Source organism: Dunckerocampus dactyliophorus, chromosome 8 (assembly GCF_027744805.1).
Source record: "Dunckerocampus dactyliophorus isolate RoL2022-P2 chromosome 8, RoL_Ddac_1.1, whole genome shotgun sequence".
Classification (NCBI taxonomy): domain Eukaryota; kingdom Metazoa; phylum Chordata; class Actinopteri; order Syngnathiformes; family Syngnathidae; genus Dunckerocampus; species Dunckerocampus dactyliophorus.
Genome location: NC_072826.1, coordinates 14,977,543 through 14,996,210, shown reverse-complemented (window position 1 = coordinate 14,996,210; position 18,668 = coordinate 14,977,543). Strand labels below are relative to the sequence as shown.

The following is an 18,668-nucleotide window of genomic DNA, read 5'->3' as shown; positions in this document are numbered from 1 at the left end:
TGCCGTTAATTGGTTCCATACACACACGATTGTGCCTGTAACCAATTAACCGCAATAAACGAGAGATTACTGTATAAACAGAAATTACTTATAAATTGTGAAACTCACTCCAACATTGGAGTGTTCCAGCATTTATACATTTCTTGGTAATGGCAATGGTTTAGTAATTTCGAGGAGTAGGAGTAGGAAGAAGCAGAGTTTATTTATTCTCCATTTTTCAAAACTGCTGATCGGTAGTTTTACTGATCGGTGTTCACCTCCTGTGTTCAACATGAAAATAGAGTAACTTGTTGAACTTTTCTGAAGCTAATAAACCATACCATGCCATACCATACATTTCGGACAGTTTGGACAAGCAACTCCAACCAAAGTAATCTCCTTTACATGCGTCATACGTAACAGCAATCGTACATTCACTTAGAATGCTGTGGGGCCCAGAACAAAACATCTGAGAACAAACATTGTGTCCTCCATTGCAGAATTTGCTATCCCCTGTAAATCAAATAAAGCCACAGCCCTTATCAAGCAGCAAAGGTGGCAGTACAGAAATGTGCTATTTTGTGGGAAGTGCACACTTCATTAAAATGCATCTAAATAATGCTGTTACACAAGAGATGTTCCACCGCTGCAGGCTGTTTAGTATGCGTTTTTAGCGGGAGGCGAATCAACAGAGGATTTCCATCTCAACTCTCTTGCTCTTTAATTTATTGAATTTTTGCTGCACCCGCCACCACTTTGCAAGTTGCGAGTAAAAGACGAAGATGACGCTGATTCATTTATCTTGCTTGAATGTTCGTTGTCTCCTTTTGGTTGCATCCTTCAGCGATGTCCATCTTACACTAGACTGAGAAGACCTTTCATCAGAAGTAGTAACACCAAATGCAACCTGCCTACGGTTCCACTCCTGTCCTGCAGGTGGCAGTAATGTGCATTGCAAAGTGGATACCAGGCTCCAATGCAAGCAGACTGTTAAGTGAACATAAAATTAAATTAAATTAAATTAAATTAAATTAAATTAAATTAAATTGCAATACACTACAATTAAATTAAATTAAATTAAATTACATTAAATTAAATTAAATTAAATTTAATTAAATTGTTAAAAAAGATTCTTCCTTGGCCCACATGCCACCATCCATTTTGCGTTATTTTGCACAATGAGCAAATGATTGATTGATTGACTGACTGACTGACCAAAAACTGATTATCAAACAAATTAATTAATTGTAACTTGTACCAAAACAGAACTGTGTATTCATGCTGGGCAGGAGTATTTAGATTCACAAATCATCATCATCTTAAAAGAGGCTAACTAAGTAGCCAACAAATGAGATCAAAGCCTATAAAGCTTTCATGATGTTTGTGTTTCGCACAAGTAAAACATACTGTATATATTTATAATTCAATTAGAAAAAAAGAGAAAATGTGACAACCATGCATGTTCTTAAATAAAAAAAAATGTATATTAGCCCTTGATCTTTGTAAGACTGCAGACTATTATAAATCCACAGCAATTATTCCCAGCGGGATTGTGCTTGTAATTAACTCAGAGTCCCAGGAGGTGTGTTCTCTTGCATGCTCAATGATCACATAGTGGTCACATGACACTTTTTTTTTTTTTTTAAAGGAATGAGGGTGGAGAGGGACTGGAGCATCACAATCGGGCTGATGCGCACAGCAGACCGCGCTGGAGCATCCGCCCTCCTCCTCCTCCTCCTCTCCGCTGCATCTCCTGCATGCAGCTCACATTGGCGCTGTTCCCGCTTTCTTCTCCACATCATTCACAGCCCTGCTTCTCCTTCCTCTTCTTCTTCTAGTAGAAATATTGTGGTGATCGTGTCATCAGTTAGGGGGGTTGGTCCAGGCGCAGGCAGAGCATCTTCTGTGTGCTCCAGCAAGGTAAGACAACTTTTTCGTCCCTTTCAGTTGAACTGAACACATTGTGCATTACGGTAATGTCTGATCTGCAATGCATGCAACCATTTTTGAATGTCATGTAGTTTCTGTACAAACAGAAGATTTTCCAGTTGTAAAAATGCTGCCCCATTTTTCACAACTGCTTTATCAGCACCAAGACAATTGTATATTTTATTCATGTACCAAATGATTATTATAACGCATGCTGGTCACACACTGCTGTGGGGTGGCATTCCACTCCTCAACCAGGAATTGTCGCAAGTCAACCAATGTGTCTGTAATGGCTCAAAACAAGAGTGAACAACAGCAGAATAAGCAGTGAAGACTTTTACATGGATGCACACTCATTGGTGTGTTGCTCATCCCTTAGTGTGTGTTCCTTACAAATGGAGACTCATTTGCCAGGTAAATCCACAGGCTACCCCAACAGTATAAAATGACTCGAATAATGAATTGAATAATTCCAATTCAGTTCAGTGTTACTTATGTATCAGTTTATCCATTTAGGAGGTAAATACTCTTTCAATGTCGTGCCACCCTAGGGGACTGAAATGTTTTCGTGTTGTCTAATTAGCTGTCATATTTGTTGGTGAAATCGCCATGGAAATCGCTAATGCTAATCACTAGTGCATATATGGGATTTCCTATGTAAATTAGCATCAAGCTAGCGCATTTGCTTAAATGCATTTTGTTGATGTTGAATGTCACAGAGAAATGATTTGTAACTTAAGTAAGGCGTAATTGACATGCTTTATTTCTGTATGTTGAGTTTTCAAGGTAAAAGCTCAATAACGGGAGTCTTTAATGAGAAGCTCTTATCTGTGAGCTGAGCTAGCAAGTAGACGGCAAATGTTAGCGGGAGCAGAAGAACGCCGATCGTGAAAGTCCACCGTGCCCCTTACACCCCACTGTTTGAGAAACACTGCTGTAAATGTTAATGCCCCCCTAGAAAATTCAAAATTCTTTATTCGTTTGATTTGATTTGGCTTCAGGGCACCTCAGCAGTGTAAAAAAAAAAGGATCTAGCTCTCATGCCATCCCATATGTATTATTTTTTTTACATTTTATTTTGAAGGCTGTTGCATAGATGGTTTCCTTTCTGACTTAAAGTTGATTAAGAGTTGATTTCAATGCGTACATAGCTCATCTTATCTTTATATGTATCCAGAAGTGCAACCCTTGACATCCTATGAGGATGTTTCTCTTGTGGACATTTCGACTGGTCCACACAAGAACAAATTATAGGAAGAGCTCCTTTCACCCTATTAGACTGTGTGTGTGTCACCCATTGGCGACCTGCAGAGACACAGGCTTCATGCTGTGTTTGTGTGTGTGTGTGTGTGTGTGTGTGTGTGTGTGTGTGTATGTCGGGCATCCTGCAGGCTGCATGCAATTAATGTGACCTTGCAGCGCACTAGGCAGTCTAGCCCATCACCTTTCTTGAATGTCAAAGCCGCTGTCCTTCTCTTGGCTTTGCTGACTTTTCACAGTGTACCATGTAAGTAAACCTCCTCTTTGATCCTTGCATATCTGATTTATTGTGGTTGTGACTTGCAGTGCTGCAAAACTGACCTTTTTGATGTTTTGATTGGCAAAACATGAGCGTTAGTATCTTTGTAAAGAGTCTCCTATAGTATAGTAAAAGCACAATTACAGTAGTATGCAAATAGAAAATACAGTGGTGTGAAAAAGTGTTTGCTGCCTTCCTGATTTCTTATTTTTTTGCATGTTTGTCACACCTAAATGTTTCAGATTTAATACATTTAAATATTAGACAATGACAACACAACTGATCACAAAAGGTAGTTTTTAAATGAAACTTTTTATTATTAAGGGAGAAAAAAATCCAAACCTACATGGCCCTGTGTGAAAGTGATTTCCCCCAAAACCTAATAACTGGTTGGGCTCTCATTAGCAGCAACAACTGCAATCAAGCGTTTGCGATAACTTGCAATGAGTCTCTTACAGCGCTGTGGAGGAATTTTGGCCCACTCATCTTTGCAGAATTGTTGTAATTCAGCCACATTGGTTTTCCAGCATGAACCACATTTTTAAGGTCATGCCACAGCATCTCAATAGGATTCCAGCCAGGACTTGACTAGGCCACTCCAAAGTTTTCATTTTGTTTTTCGTCAGCCATTCAGAGGTGAACTTGCTGGTGTGTTTTGGATCATTGTCCTGCTGCAGAACCCAAGTTGGTTTCAGCTTGAGGTCACGAACAGATTGCCGGACATTCTCCTTCAGGATTGTTTGGCAGACAGCAGAATTTGGTTCCATTTATCACATTAAAACAGCCCCAGACCATCACACTACCACCACTATATTTTACTGTTGGTATGATGTTCTTTTTCTTTATGCCAGATTTAATGGGACACACCCCTTCCCAAATGTTAAACTTTTGTCTCATCAGACCACAGAGTATTTTCCCAAAGGTTTTGGGGATCATCAAGATGTTTTCTGGCAAGTTGAGACAAGCCTTAATGTTCTTTTTGTTTGGCAGTGATCACCATTTTTGCCCATTGTCTTTCTTATGCTGGAGTCATGAACACTGGCCTTAACTGAGGCAAGTGAGGCCTGCAGTTCTTTGGATGTTGTGGGGTCTTTTGTGACATCTTGGATGAGTCGTTGCTGTGCTCTTCGGGTGATTTTGGTTGGCCGGCCACTCCTGGGAAGGTTCACCACAGTTACATGTTTTTGCCATTTGTGGATAATCACTGTGGTTCGCTGGAGTTCCAAGCTTTAGAAATGGCTTTATAACCTTTCCCAGACTGATAGATCTCAATTAATCTCAGTTAAGTTATGTTTTCACAAAGGGCCATGTACGTTTGGATTTTTTTTCCTCCCTTAAAGTGGACAGATTATGCTATTATCCTCTTTTCTGACCTATAAATGTTGTTACAATGTTGGATTCTCGTGTTAAACTATGCCAACGCGTGTTTTACAGAGTTTCTTATAACACAGAGTTTCTGTGACGTCAGCGCAACCCGGACTTCCTTATATGCTAATCACTGTAGGCCCGCCCTCTCCCCGCTCTGCTTCGCTCTGCTTTGTTCACCGTGTTTGCATGGACGGCTCCCAGGAAATGTTTGTTCAGGTGGAAGCATCAGGCAGAAGTGGCTGGAGTTGCTGATATATGTATATATAGAAAAATATGCTCATCTGTCAACGGCATTTCACACGGGTGAAACATGAACAATACAAAGCTGGACTGTCCGCCAAACTTTCGCTGAGGTCCGACGCCTTTCCAACATTACATGGTTGTGTTGAAGAGTCAGAAGAGCAACCTGTAAGTAACAATTTATCAGCGTCCTAACTGAGTTTATTTTGTGTAAGTAATCGGACAAAAGCGGTTGTCTGTGTAGCATTATAGAGTTTACATACAGCGAGCATACCAATCATAGCAGAGTGGACTTGGTTGGAGGCGTACCTGTAGGAGAGCCGGGGGTGGAGTAAATTGCACAAACTGTTTGGGCGGGAAGCAGGAAACCCAGGGAAACACTGCAGGAAAAGGTGCAGGGTCTGGAAGGTCTAGAAAGCTTTCTGCGCGGTTTATCATGTGTCGCTTCTCTCCAGGAGTCCAGAACTCAATACAAAGGCCCAAAAATTTGTATTATACGTCCCCTTTAATAATAAAAAGTTTAATTTAAAAGCTGCATTTTGTGTTCAGTTGTGTTGTCATTTCAGATCATTTGTTTGATGATCTGAAACATTAAAGTGTGACCAGCATGCAAAAAATAAGAAATCCGGAAGGAGGCCAATACTTTTTCACACCACTGTACATGCCAGGTATTTTTTGATTGTGGTAGCGTGGTTTTCTTGTGTTTGCCTATGTCATATCACCCCTTGAGACCTTCCTCTTGTATTTGTTCAACATGAATATAAGATTTAAAACTGTTCTTCACCAGGAATCCATGTGTTGACATACAAAAGCCTGTGCTGTAAGTGAATGTCAATTTATTTGTATGTGAAGATGAACGGATTGCATCGTGGGGCATATATAAGAAACAAGTCAAGGTGATTACGAACTCAGTATGCAGGATAGAATGTGCTGATCTTTTATGTGTGTACGTATGTGTGGATGTAGGGCATTAACACAATGTTTAGACATGTGCTGTCAGATACTGTGAACGTCTACGAACACAAATCTGTTTTTATGACCCAATGTTCATGAGACACTCTCCTACACACACACAAACAGACGCACGCACACACACGCATGCGTGCACACACACCCATACACTTTGTAGATTCTGTAGTGGTATTTAACATTAAGCAAACTGGTCCTTATGATGGTTCTCTTTCATAAATGATGAAAAGATAAGAGATTGTCTGACAGAGCAGATGAAGGACAAATGCTGTGAAAAATCACTTTACATTTTCCATGACTGTAACATCCCACTTATTATAGATAGGTTGTCTCCCAACCTGATGGTTGCTTGTTCGATCCTCAGTCCCAGTGTAATTGTTAAACATGCACTGCTTTTAAGGCCACTTGTAAATTGCAGGAATTTACATTTTGCACTGTTAGATCTTAAGTAGGTTCTAAGAAGAGCTTCAAAATGCAAAAGAAGAAACGCGGGTGAGGCAAAAACATTTTTGAGTCAGTAATTTATTGCAAACAACCGTGAGACCAAAATAGGATGTGCATCAGCTGATCAGAAGTTTAAGACCACAGCCTTTCAAATCTTGGCAAAAATGTGGATTCAAAGCTTTGATTGGAGTCGAATTGTTGAGCTGCATAAGCAAGGCCTCTCGCAGCGCGCCATTGCTGCTGAGGTTGGATGTTGTAAGACAGTCATTTGAAAATTCTGAAAAGGTCCTGATGGTTATAGAACAAAAAAGTGAAGTGGTAGACCCCCATAAAATGTCACTGCCCGGCTCAAATGAAGGTTGTTACTGGTGCCTGGGTGCAGTCCAATAACTATCAGGCAGCATCTGTGAGAGAAGGGTTTTAAAGGAAGACTGCACCTTTTTTGGAATTGTGCCCATCATCCACAATCCTTTTGTGAGACATGAACGCATGTCTTTTTCTTTTCCGTGCGTTCTAAAGATACAAAAACCGCTCCAAAAGAGGCAGGTAATTAATGCTTGTAATGAGACACACCTATTCCGCCTACAAAAGCTACTATTAAAACACCTCCAAAACCTCCAACAAGGTTTTATGATTTTATATACATGCTGTGGCCATGAAGTAACAGGCACATTCTTGATAATATGAAATACGTACAGTATTTTGCCATGCTTTGGTCATGTCGAGCGTTATCAGAGCTTCCTTCCTGGGCGCATTGATTTCACATAGCAACATAGAAACCAACGCTACACCTAGCGTTAACTTTTCCAAAGTCAAAAACAATTAAAGCTGCTAGCAGCGTTGAATGGGCCCTCGCACCCCCACGCAACTCGGGATGCAGGACTCGACGCCAGTATCCCTGGTTTGAAAAAAATCGGAGTGTCTCGAGCAGAATTTTAACATGCATAATATTTATCCAGCAGGGGGCGCAATCTGTGTTGATGTATACCCACAGCCACGGACTGGAGGGTGACCTAACACACCATAAAACATTTTGACTGTGGAAGGGAATTATGACAGTTATAATTTTCGGCCAGGAGGGGGTGACACTGGTGCCAAGATGGCCTTGTGGTCCTATCCGATGCCCCAACCCACCATAAAAAATTTAGTTAGTTAGAGCAGTTATACATTTACACCAGTTGGTGGCGCCATTTCAGTCAATATCAAACTGTAATGTTATCAGACTCCAGCCTGTAATCCTCATGCCAGTTTTGAAAGACATCTGATGATATCAAGTGAAGTTACATGTAATGAAACATTACGCCACAAGGAGGCACTGTTACTAATTGAGGAAGTGACATATACAGGTAAGTCTCTTCAGGGTGTCATCTACATCATACACGCTAGTTATTGTGGAAGTTTGGCCTTGTGGAGTCCAGTCATTTGAGTTTCCTGTTGCTTGGCGAGTCCAAGGCTCCGCCCACATTCTATTGCATACATTGAAATGGTTCGCAAAATGTAATCGTCCATATGTCTAGTATCAGTGATTTTCATGTGGCCTCATTTGCTGAAAGTCAATCAAATACAACCTCTGGTTTTTGCCCAAAATGGCCGCTTTAAAACAACATCCAAAACCTTTTTTGTGCGTCCTTCCATGAGTGATGTCTCCACCAAATTTCATGATGCTCTGTGAAACAGATGGTGGGGTTCCAATTTTATAGGGGGCGCTAGCCAGTCAATTTGGGGTGGTCTGATTTGAGAGCTGCACCATATTGTTCGGGCATGGATTCCTACTTCCCGTGTACGTTTTCAACCACATGTGACCAACTGCAGTGAAATTATGATACTTTGATGGTCAGTGGCGAAGGCAGACACTTCGCCGCAATGCCACACCAACCGCATGCGCTTTACATGCGTAATGGTCCATAATTCAAGATCATCAGTCTGTCATTCATACTTTTTATTGAATTAGATGTCGATCAGGAAAAGGCTAATGTACATCACAAACTTTATCCTGTCACCACTGGGTGGCGCTGAGACGAATTCTGGAAGTGACCTATGTATAGCTTCAAGGCGTTGTCTTGATCATATGTACCAAATGTGATGAAGATCTGACCATGTGGAGCCGAGTTATTAACGCTTACATTTTTGTTCAACGTTCAAAGTAACGTTAGAATGAAAACATCAAAGTTTGTTGCAATGGCCACCCACATCTTATGGACCAGCCTAAAATTCTTCACAATATAACATCGCCCATCTGTCTAGTGTCCGTTGATGGTCCATTGGGCTCATTTGGTCAAAGTCGCTAGGAGGAGTTTGTCGAAATGCAACACCTGGTTTTCGCGCCAATATCGCCACCGCAGTCCAAAATGGCTGACTTCCTGTTCGTTTGGGAATACGGGTTCTTGAGGCTTTTTTGTGCGTCCTGTTATGATTGATCTGCCCACCAAAGGTCGTGACGATTCATGAAACTGGTGGCAGAGGCTATTTTTAAAGAAATTTAAAGGGGGCGCTACTGAGTGAATATTGGGAGTTTGTGTTTGGGACCCGTGAAATATCACACTCCTGACGCGCTTGCAAATTTTGGTGAGTTTTCATGCATTTTAAGGCCCTCAAAATGTGATTAAATTGGTATAATAATAATAATAATAATCATCATCATCATCATCATAGCAGTTTCAATAGGGCATTTGGACGGCTTGGTGCTCGGGCCCTAAAAACACAGCAGCAGTGTTGGCAGCTCCAATATGTAGCATTACCTTTCGGGAGTGGCCTGAGGTGTTGTGAGTGACGCGCTGTGAGCGAGTGTGTGGTGAAGCTAGTGGCTAACCCGCTCGTAGCTACCTATGGTTGTGTGGCGAGGTGTCACTACGCCAGTAAAGTAGTTGTTTGGGGTAACAATGTTAATAACAGCAATAACAATGTCGCTGTAGCTTGGTTAATATGCAGGTCACGTTATGTAAATGGAGCATTGTTGGAGCTTTTTTTGAAAGCTTTATAAGTGGAATAATTGCATCCCATTACGTGCATTCTTAGCTGTCTCTTTTTAGCTGTTTTTATATCTTTAAAACACACTGGAAAAAGGAAAGACGTGTGTTCGTGTCTCACCTAAGGATAGTGAATAATGGGCAAAATTCCAATTCCATTTAGGCTATCTATCAGGACTTTTCTAAAAATCCCACCTTTTCCATTCCAATTCAATATTTTCTGACATTTTTCCCATTGAAAATGAATGGACAATTTCATTGTTGCCCCCTATTGGTGGGAATTAATTTTACACGTAACATTACATGGACAATTCTGCTTATTCTTTCACGGTGTCATGGCGCAGGTCCTAGAGTGGTCGCCTCCCAACCTGATGGTTGCTGCTTCAGTCCTCAGTCGGTGAATAGATTTCAATGCATTTTGTAGGATATTTCAACATTTCAATTTCAGTATTCACATGCAGTTTCTACAGAATCTAGTTTTCAAATGCAAATGTTGACATGTACTGTATGTAACATGTTGTTTTCAGGTTATTCTCCTATAGACTAAAAATACACTGGGTTTTCATGCTTGATGCTTGATGGCATGCATCTCACTTAGAGGGAGGGAGTACAGGTATATTCCCTTTCCCACCCCAGTGATCCATGAAATGACTCTAGCGATGCAACACAAAACTTATAGTGGAGGTTAACGCTGCAAAATAGTCCCTGAAGACTCTCTGCTACGTATATGTCCACGTGCATCTATATGTGAAGGAAGCGTTTTGCCCAGTGGAAGGCAATAAAAGGGGATTTACAGCACTCGCAACATGCCTGATGTGGAAGGTAACAAAAGCCAAGCACGTGCATCACTTTTATGGCAGCGGCCGCCCACTTGTTTCTGTAATTACACACACCTACACCAAATTGATGCTAATGACATATCTGGATGTGGCTGGGGTTTGTCCGCACAGCTGTGCACATCTGTGCACATCTGTGAACCCTGACCCCACCCACCCCCCCACCCCCAAAAGACGCAACAGGTTGAATGTCATCACAAATAACCCCCTTTTAAGCCTGCAATTTTTTTCACAGGCATAGCCTGAGGCTTTTTGCCACAAATGACTCTTCTCACTTTCTCAATTTTCAGTTTGTGCTTTTTTGCCATTCATCTTCTTTTTTCCCGATCATCAGCGACGTGACGTCCTAACTGTTTCGCTGTTTATCTCTGAGCATATTTGCAAAGTGAAGGATAGTTTAATGTTCTGTGATGGGATAAGAGAGCAAACAAGGGCTTATTGAAATGAATATTTCATGCTCTTTGGAGAGCTGCGGTATAGAGCAATAAGGCAGTGGAGTCCCATTTCAATCTCAATTTCATACTAGAAGTTGGGCAGCCCGTACAGTGAAATAAGTGTTGCCATAAAAAAAGTGACATAAAATAGAGATGTTATCAGTATACTGTGATAACATGACAGTATGTTATCCATGGCAGTAGTCCATCTGAAAAAGGTGCATAATGCTCGTATACTGATGTTTTCCATAACAGAAATCCACCTGTCAGAATACATGGCGCAGAAAAGCCGCACAAATGTCAAAGTGCAAGCAGGCAATACCACGTTGTCACGGACCCACTCCATCACACACGTCCAGACATGCGTACTTTTGCTCAGATTCCTTAAGACTTCTGACATATGACATGTTAGTGCTTTACAAGTCATAGTTCAACTGACGGCAACATTCAGGTATCACAGTACAAGAAAAACACATTGAATTATTTACAATACATGGGACTTAAAAGGGAACCGTGGGGGATGCCAGATTTCATCTTAAAGCTTTTTGTTGAGCATGTCTGTCTGTCTCTTAGTTTTTGAGTCCTATTTGGCCTTAGGAGGTGTACTGTACTAGTAGTAGTAGTAGTAGTAGTAGTAGTAGTAGTAGTAGTAGTAAAGGAAATGCTACACTGCCTGCAACACTGGACATTGAAGCAGTCCCAAGTTGCAACCCAGTCATGTAGGTGGCAGTAATGTGCATTAATGTCAAGAAATGAAAAATAATTAAAAAAAAAAGAAACCAACCGCAACTCCAAAGATAAAAAGATATAAATTTACATACAATAATCGGGAAGACACATAAATACCGTACTAAAAAAATTATAATAATACCATCAACATTAATAATAATAATAATGATATTTATAAAAGATTTTGACAAACAATAACAAAAATCACCTAAAAATGAATTACAATAACAACAATATTTATCATAATTATTATCAGTTATCATCATTACCATCACCATGGTTACCACTAACAATATTAATAATTATAATAACTGATCTGCATCTTTAAACAGGACTCTGACACAATTTAATGGATTTTTCATTAAACCCTGCCCCTGTTGCTCCATGGAGTTTTGTGGAAACCAGTTAAGTATTTTTTTCTTAAGACTAAAAAAAACCTATTGAAAGTATCCATACTGTTTTCTGCTCTTCTTGTTACCTTAGAAAGCCTGTTTGGTATTCCGTGGCGCTTGTGTTTCATAAAAACGTTTTCAACTGTACCTCCAGGCCGGCCTTATTATTTCTAGTTCTGTAATGAATTCTTCATCCTCTCTCAGGCTTCTTCACTACATGTCATTTGTGGTGGTTTGTTTCTTTTCCTCGTGATTTGATGCGGCTTCGGCGCTTCTCAGAGACACGGGAATCCATTATCCCTGCGTATCATCACCTTGACAGAGACGGAGAACCTTATTGAAAATTCCTCCTCTTTCATTCCATGCTGGCTTTTTGGCTGGGCCATTATGCAGAACATTATCACATGCGCTTCACACTGTGGGCTACAAAAGGACCTGTGCCCATGTGGTCGTAGATCGCAGGGAACTAAGTCAGAGGACGGAGAATATCCTATTGGAATTCTGTGTGCGAGCCAGGGTGCAGTGATTCAGTGGAGCGTTAATGAGCTGCTGCGCTACTAACATGAATTGAACATATATGCAGTCATTATTCTTATGGGGCATTATCCGTCACGTTTGCTAGATTACTAGGAATTAAGAGTGAGAATTAGCAGTGTTTGCCTGATTGCAAAGATGAATTGCAAAAATGAACCATTGACCTCAGAACCCAGAGAGCTATAAGGTGAAACCTGGCGTCCCTCAATGCTCCCTTTTAGGTCCCATGTATTGTAATTGATTCAATATGTGTTTCTATTTTACAACAATGCTGTTGTAAAAGATTGTTTAAAACGTGTCTCATAGAGCACTAAGACGTCATAATTTGACCTTTCTTACTTTCACCACCTGATGTCAGATTGTCATACTGTATAGATATACTGTATGTATCATTTTGTTTTAAACGTTAATTCATACAGACTGCCATGAACCAAGAGGTGAACATTACCATCAACACCCATGAGAGGGCAGTCTAGGCTTGTGACATCTTCATGCTGTTTCTGCCATTCAGTGATGTGGAATGAGATTGGGAGCTTGGTGAACTTGATTAACGGTTATTTGTTTGTTGGACTCGTTGACTTAGCCTATTCAGCCTCCCCGGCACGTTCTTTTTGCTATTGTTTAGCTGAATAACTGTTTATGTCTTACGTTAATGTACCGGACACCTTAGCCTGCTGCTCTGTGTGCTATTGTTTAGTTGAATAACTTGCCTTTCCACAGAGGGAAAGGCTTCTTGAGACGTCATCTATACTTCTGTGAAGAAGGTGTCGGACGTTTCGCTCCTCATCCGAAGAGCTTCATCAGCGAACTAACAAGTGCTGGTAGCCTAGGCCTTAAATACAGTAAGAGTGGGCGGAATTGGTGTGCCAACACCCTCCTCCTATTGGTTCCTTACACTAAGACTGGGAGGAGTAGTGGTCTAATCCTCTCCTTACATTAGCAGCTCCGATCAAAGGGAAGTGTAGCTCCCTGTAGTTGGGTGTGAACGACTCTGATACTGGCTCGTTAGCATCTATTGTTCTGGCTCGGCCCTGGCTTCACCTCATTTGCATGACTAAGAGCTGTGGGTTTTGGTCTCAGTAACCTGCTGAACACAGGGTCCAAATTAAACCTCAAATCACCATTCCGATTCAAAGATGGGTTCTGTTGTTTGACAAAAATAGCCTTTCCATAGTAAATGTCTGTTATTGTTGTTGAATTTTGTCAAATAAATTTCTAAATACATGCGCCTTAAAACCCAGGGCGACTTATATACTGTATTTTTTTGTACTCTTTTTTTACTCTTTGTGACACATTTTTTGACTGATGTGAAAATACGGTAAAGTTTAGTGTTGAATTGGGGTCAAAGCTATATAGCCAACAGGAAGCAATATGTGACGCTAGGAGAATATACTTGCATACAAATCCTCTATTTTTAAAATCACACTTTTCAAAATATGATGATCTAAGTTCATTTTCAAACAGCTAAAAATTAAGTATAAATCAAACAGCTACCTCCAACAGGTACTGTAGGTCATATGCTAGCGGTAGCTCATCAGCTGATGTTGAGTAGTTCACCAAAGAATATCTGCTTCACCTCTTAGTAGTTTTACAAGTGTTCTATTCAAACATGACAAATGTGACAAATTTCCCATGTGTTAGTTTTACTCCACAACAGGCATCAAATTAAAATTTAGGTTTGTGTCAAATAGTACAAAATGTTTTTGTACTAATAGTCACAAAGTACTATTGGACTAAATAGGTCAGAAAAGAGGCTCAACATTTTAAACTCTCAGTTTAAGTGCTGTCAGCAACTTTGCCATTAAATGAACAGTTTTGCAATGTTCTCGGTTCATGTTCTGCTGGTTGTTGAAAAACATTAAATAAATAAGTTAATAGATAAATTAAGTCATAGAAAAAATTGTGATACTAAAAAAAAACATGCAGATGCAGCAGCTGCACGACATAGCGGCGGCAGTCCCATGCAGCCCATCACCACAGCTTCAGAAAATCCTAAGGGAAATTCTGCAGTTTATTGCGGTTTATCGTTTCCATACCGTACCGTGATAAATGCATTTCCGTGAAGTAAGATTTTTTTCTTTATAAATGGAATATTGACATGAAATAACACCCATATAGTCAACTTTACGTCAGAGAATCAGAAGAATCAGCGAAAATAAGCCATTGAAGACTAATAATTAAGACTAAATAAAAGTTGTGCTTGTGTGTGTGTAGATGTGTGGACAAGAAATCACGTCGAGGGTTCAGAGTGGATTAGCTGGATTATAGATTCTAGTTGTTATTTTTATTATTATGTTTTATTGTGTCTGTTGTGAGATCATCTAAAACTTCAATAAAGGCTCGTTTTTGCTGACTCCTTGTGACCAATGCAGAATACTACATTCACAATTTGGAATGCATCTTATTAATTCCTTCTATTTGTATTTTACTTCATTCAGCTATTTTTTTGGTTGTAAATGCTTAATTTGGGGGAAAAATTGATCAAATTTGCTTAAATATTTATTTTTACACCGTATTCAACCACGCAACAGCATGATTTATTAATTTGTGTTTGAAAAACCGTGATAGAATGAAGCTGTGAAATTCAAACAGCGATGTGGCGAGGGATGACTATCTATTAATAGCAAGTCTTTGTGAAGACTGTGACTTGAGTGTTGGATTGATGGATAGATTACACTAATAAGCAATAAGAAACACTAATAAAGATGATATGAATGAGGTAGTTTAAATGTTGAACAATTATTTTGTAAATATTGGACCAAAACTGGAAGAAGAAATTCCAAAACTCTGGACAATGGACGAACGGAATGAAACCAAATATAGGAATCCTAATTCCATGTTTCTTACTGATGTGACTTGATGAAACTCGTTGACATTGTCAAAAATTTTAAAGCAAAAACATCAACTGACTGTAATGGAATCGAAATGGAAACAATTAAAAGGGTTATCAATGAGATTGTAGAACCAAACACATATTAGTAACTTATCATTTCAGACTGGAAAATTTCCCAACAAAAGGAAAATAGCTAAGTGGTTCCAACTTTCAAAGAGACAAACATCAATCAACCAGTTTCCCTTTTACCCCAATTTTCTAAAATTATCGAGAAGCTATTTGGAAAAATTTATTAATAAGAATGAATTACTAGCAGGTAGTCAATACGGATACAGAGCTAACATTTCAACTTCTAAGGCACTGATCAAAATCATGGAGGAAATTACTAATCCTATAGACAACAGAAAGTGTGCAGTTGCAGTATTCATGGATCTTACAAAAGCCTTCGATACAATTAATCACAATATTTTAACAACAAAATTAGAAAAGTACAGAATCAGAGGATTAGTTTTGCATTGCAAAAACTACCTAGCAAACAGGAAGCAATTGGTAAAGCACATCTGCAAGTTTAAATATCACGTGTGGAGTACCCCAGGGGTCAATATTGGGACCAAAACTGTTCAATTTGTATATCAACGACATTTGTAAAGTGACAAAGGGCTTCAAGTTGGTATTATTTGCGGATGATACCACTGCCTTTTGTTCTGGGGAAAGCACACAAGAACTAATTAAAAAGGTCAAGGATGAAATGGTCATATTAAAGACATTGTTTGATAAAAACAGATTCTCCTTGAACTTAAGTAAAACTAAAATAATGCTATTTGGAAATAGCAGAGAGGATATGTACGATCAAATACAAATACACCAAGTGGACATTGAAAGAGTGAAAGAAAATACATTTCTGGGGATCATAACAGACGAAAAAATGAGTTGGAAATCTCATATAAAAATATACCACAAAAGGTGGCAAGCAATACTTCTATTTGTTCTTGATCAAAAATCACTCCACACTCTTTACTGTTCCTTAGTATTACCATATCTAACGTATTGTGTGGAGATATGGGGTAATATATATAAAAGCAATCTTCACTCACTCAATGGACTGCAAAAAAGATTAGTGAGGATAATTCATAATGCCGCGTATAAAGAAACATACAAATCCCTTTATTTTTAAAATCACAGACATTATATTTTCCTGATTTAGTAAATTTTCAAACAGCTAAAATAATGCATAAAGTTAACAATAACTTGTTACCCATAAACATCATACAGTATTTCTCTATAAGAGAGGAGAAATATGATCTTTGGGTAAAATTAAACTTAAAACACTTATATGCGAGAACAACGCTGAAAACCCACAGCATTTCAGTGTGCGGAAATAAATTATGGAACGGATTGAGCAAGGAACTCAAACAATGCACCATGACGAGCGAATTCAAAAAACAATACAAGCAGTTGATGTTTGCTATTTTCATTATTGCACTGATTATTATATGGAATAATATGACATGTAATACAGGAAGTGAATAACATGTACTGTACAAGATGTGGAACGGATGGGGGGTAGGATTAAATAAGCTTTGCTTCTTCCTACTCCTTTTGGACATGTGCAACTTGGAAATGATTCATGAGATGTATTCCGTTGTATCCTGCATGCATGTTCAAATAAAATTAAAGAGCTCTTCAGTCTTGATCAAGTGAGCTTGTTGAGCTTCACAGGAAGCCACAGCGGAGCACTGTGTGGAGTTTTGGGGAAAAAACATTGTTGTAATGCCCCACTGACTATGCTGATGACATGATGTCATTGTGCTTCAGCTGTCATCTTCTGTTTCTTGTGAAGATTGTGAATTTCCCACCTGTGAAGCAAGGTCACATCATGGCGACCACCTTCCATTTCCACCTGCACAGACACAGAAACAACACAGCAGAGTGAGGCAATCAGCCCTTCGTTTCTGGGGCTGTAATTGTAACGGGACACTTTCATCAACAACTCAGACATTTTTCATTTTGCAGGAGGAACGAGGCTGGACTGGAATCAAACAAAATGGACACAATCCTGATTGGTTGTTTGATGAGCAATTGCATTTCAGCTTCAGATGGCTTTTCATTCATATCTGAATGAAAAATGATTTCTTTGTTGACAGACAACATTGTAGATCCTCACTGCTGTGTCTTTCATCCTGATGATGAAACAAACCGGAAACATAGAATATATTTAGACAGAATATTCAGGCCTCCTTTTTTACGTCAAACTTGTCAGCTGGGCTGCAAGGAGACGTCACAGCGGACGCCAGCGGAGTGATGCAGAGTGACGTCACAAGCGAGAGAAAGTAGAGTTTAGGACAACGTGGACCTCAGTGCATCGCTTTCAAGCCTGGAGGACACATGAGTCACACTCCTTTTTACGTCCACAGTAGGAATGTGTTCTTTAATATCTAGTTCTTATGTCGTCTTTTATTGATATACAGTTCTAGTATAAAATGTGCCATACAAATCACACAGTGCACCTTCATCTACTCATATACTGTAATGGCAATATGCCTTTATTGACTCAGCTGCAGAAAGTTGCAGTTGGCCTTAATTGGAAACTTGCAATAATTGGAGAAAGTTTAATAAACTTTAAAAATGATTCGACGTGCATGAGAAAGTGGAAAGAAAAAACACAGCTTTCTTTTTTGTTATTGCACAACACAGTGATCCCCGGTGGTGTAATGAAACAGGCTTCTGACATTAATTGCGGAGAGCATGAGTTTGATTCTCAACCAGGCTTGTGTCAAGAAGGGCATACAGTGTGAAAACGAAGCCAAATGCGACTCCCTGTGACGACACCTCCGTTGGTCGCCTAATGCGATGCTTTGCTGCCTCCATCCCTGTCTGAATTGTACACCATAAGCTCTACGCCTGTCTCATTCAGCACCCACATGTTTGCCCTTCTCGCTGTCCACGGTATCCTCACAATATGTTGGTCGCACCGCATCTGGAAAGCATCCACCCTCTTTTTGTTGCTTTTCAGCGTTGTCTATGACTCACTCCTATATGTGGCAATGGAGGAGATGACGGCGCAAAGCAGATGGACCTTGAGAGTGATACTAATCCCTCCACTTTTCTAGATGGTCAGCAATCTCTTCACTGCATCCCTTGCCATCGCTAACCTCCTAATCTCTGAGGCGCCGGTGCCCCTGCTGTTAATGCATAACCCCTAATACACAAAATCGTCAACCTCGTCGATTACTTGGCCATCTAGCTCATATGGTCTACGATTCACCCCGTTCTTATCCACCACCATCTTAATCTTATCGACGTTTAACAGGACCACGTTTGTTCCACTTCCCATTTTAACTTTCCGCGCCATGCTTTGCAGATCGTGTCCTCCGCTGCAATTGACAGTCGTATCATGGGCGTTGTTCAGCCGCTTGCCTCCAATCTGCACCCCGCTCTTAAAAACATTATCAGCAGGGCAAAATTACGCAGCCTTGCCTCAATGTTGAATTGTCTC

The 18,668-nt window shown here is 39.9% G+C and overlaps 1 protein-coding gene across 3 annotated transcripts in view; it reads left to right on the top strand.

Annotated features, from left to right (window-relative positions):
* Positions 1–18,668, top strand: part of rap1gapb (RAP1 GTPase activating protein b) — a 129,192-nt gene that overhangs the window by 4,219 nt on the left and 106,305 nt on the right. For all 3 annotated transcript variants that reach the window (XM_054785339.1, XM_054785337.1, XM_054785334.1), the window contains exon 2: positions 1,628–1,899. The gene's annotated coding sequence lies outside the window, so the exon portion shown is untranslated. The remainder of the gene's footprint in view (positions 1–1,627; positions 1,900–18,668) is intronic.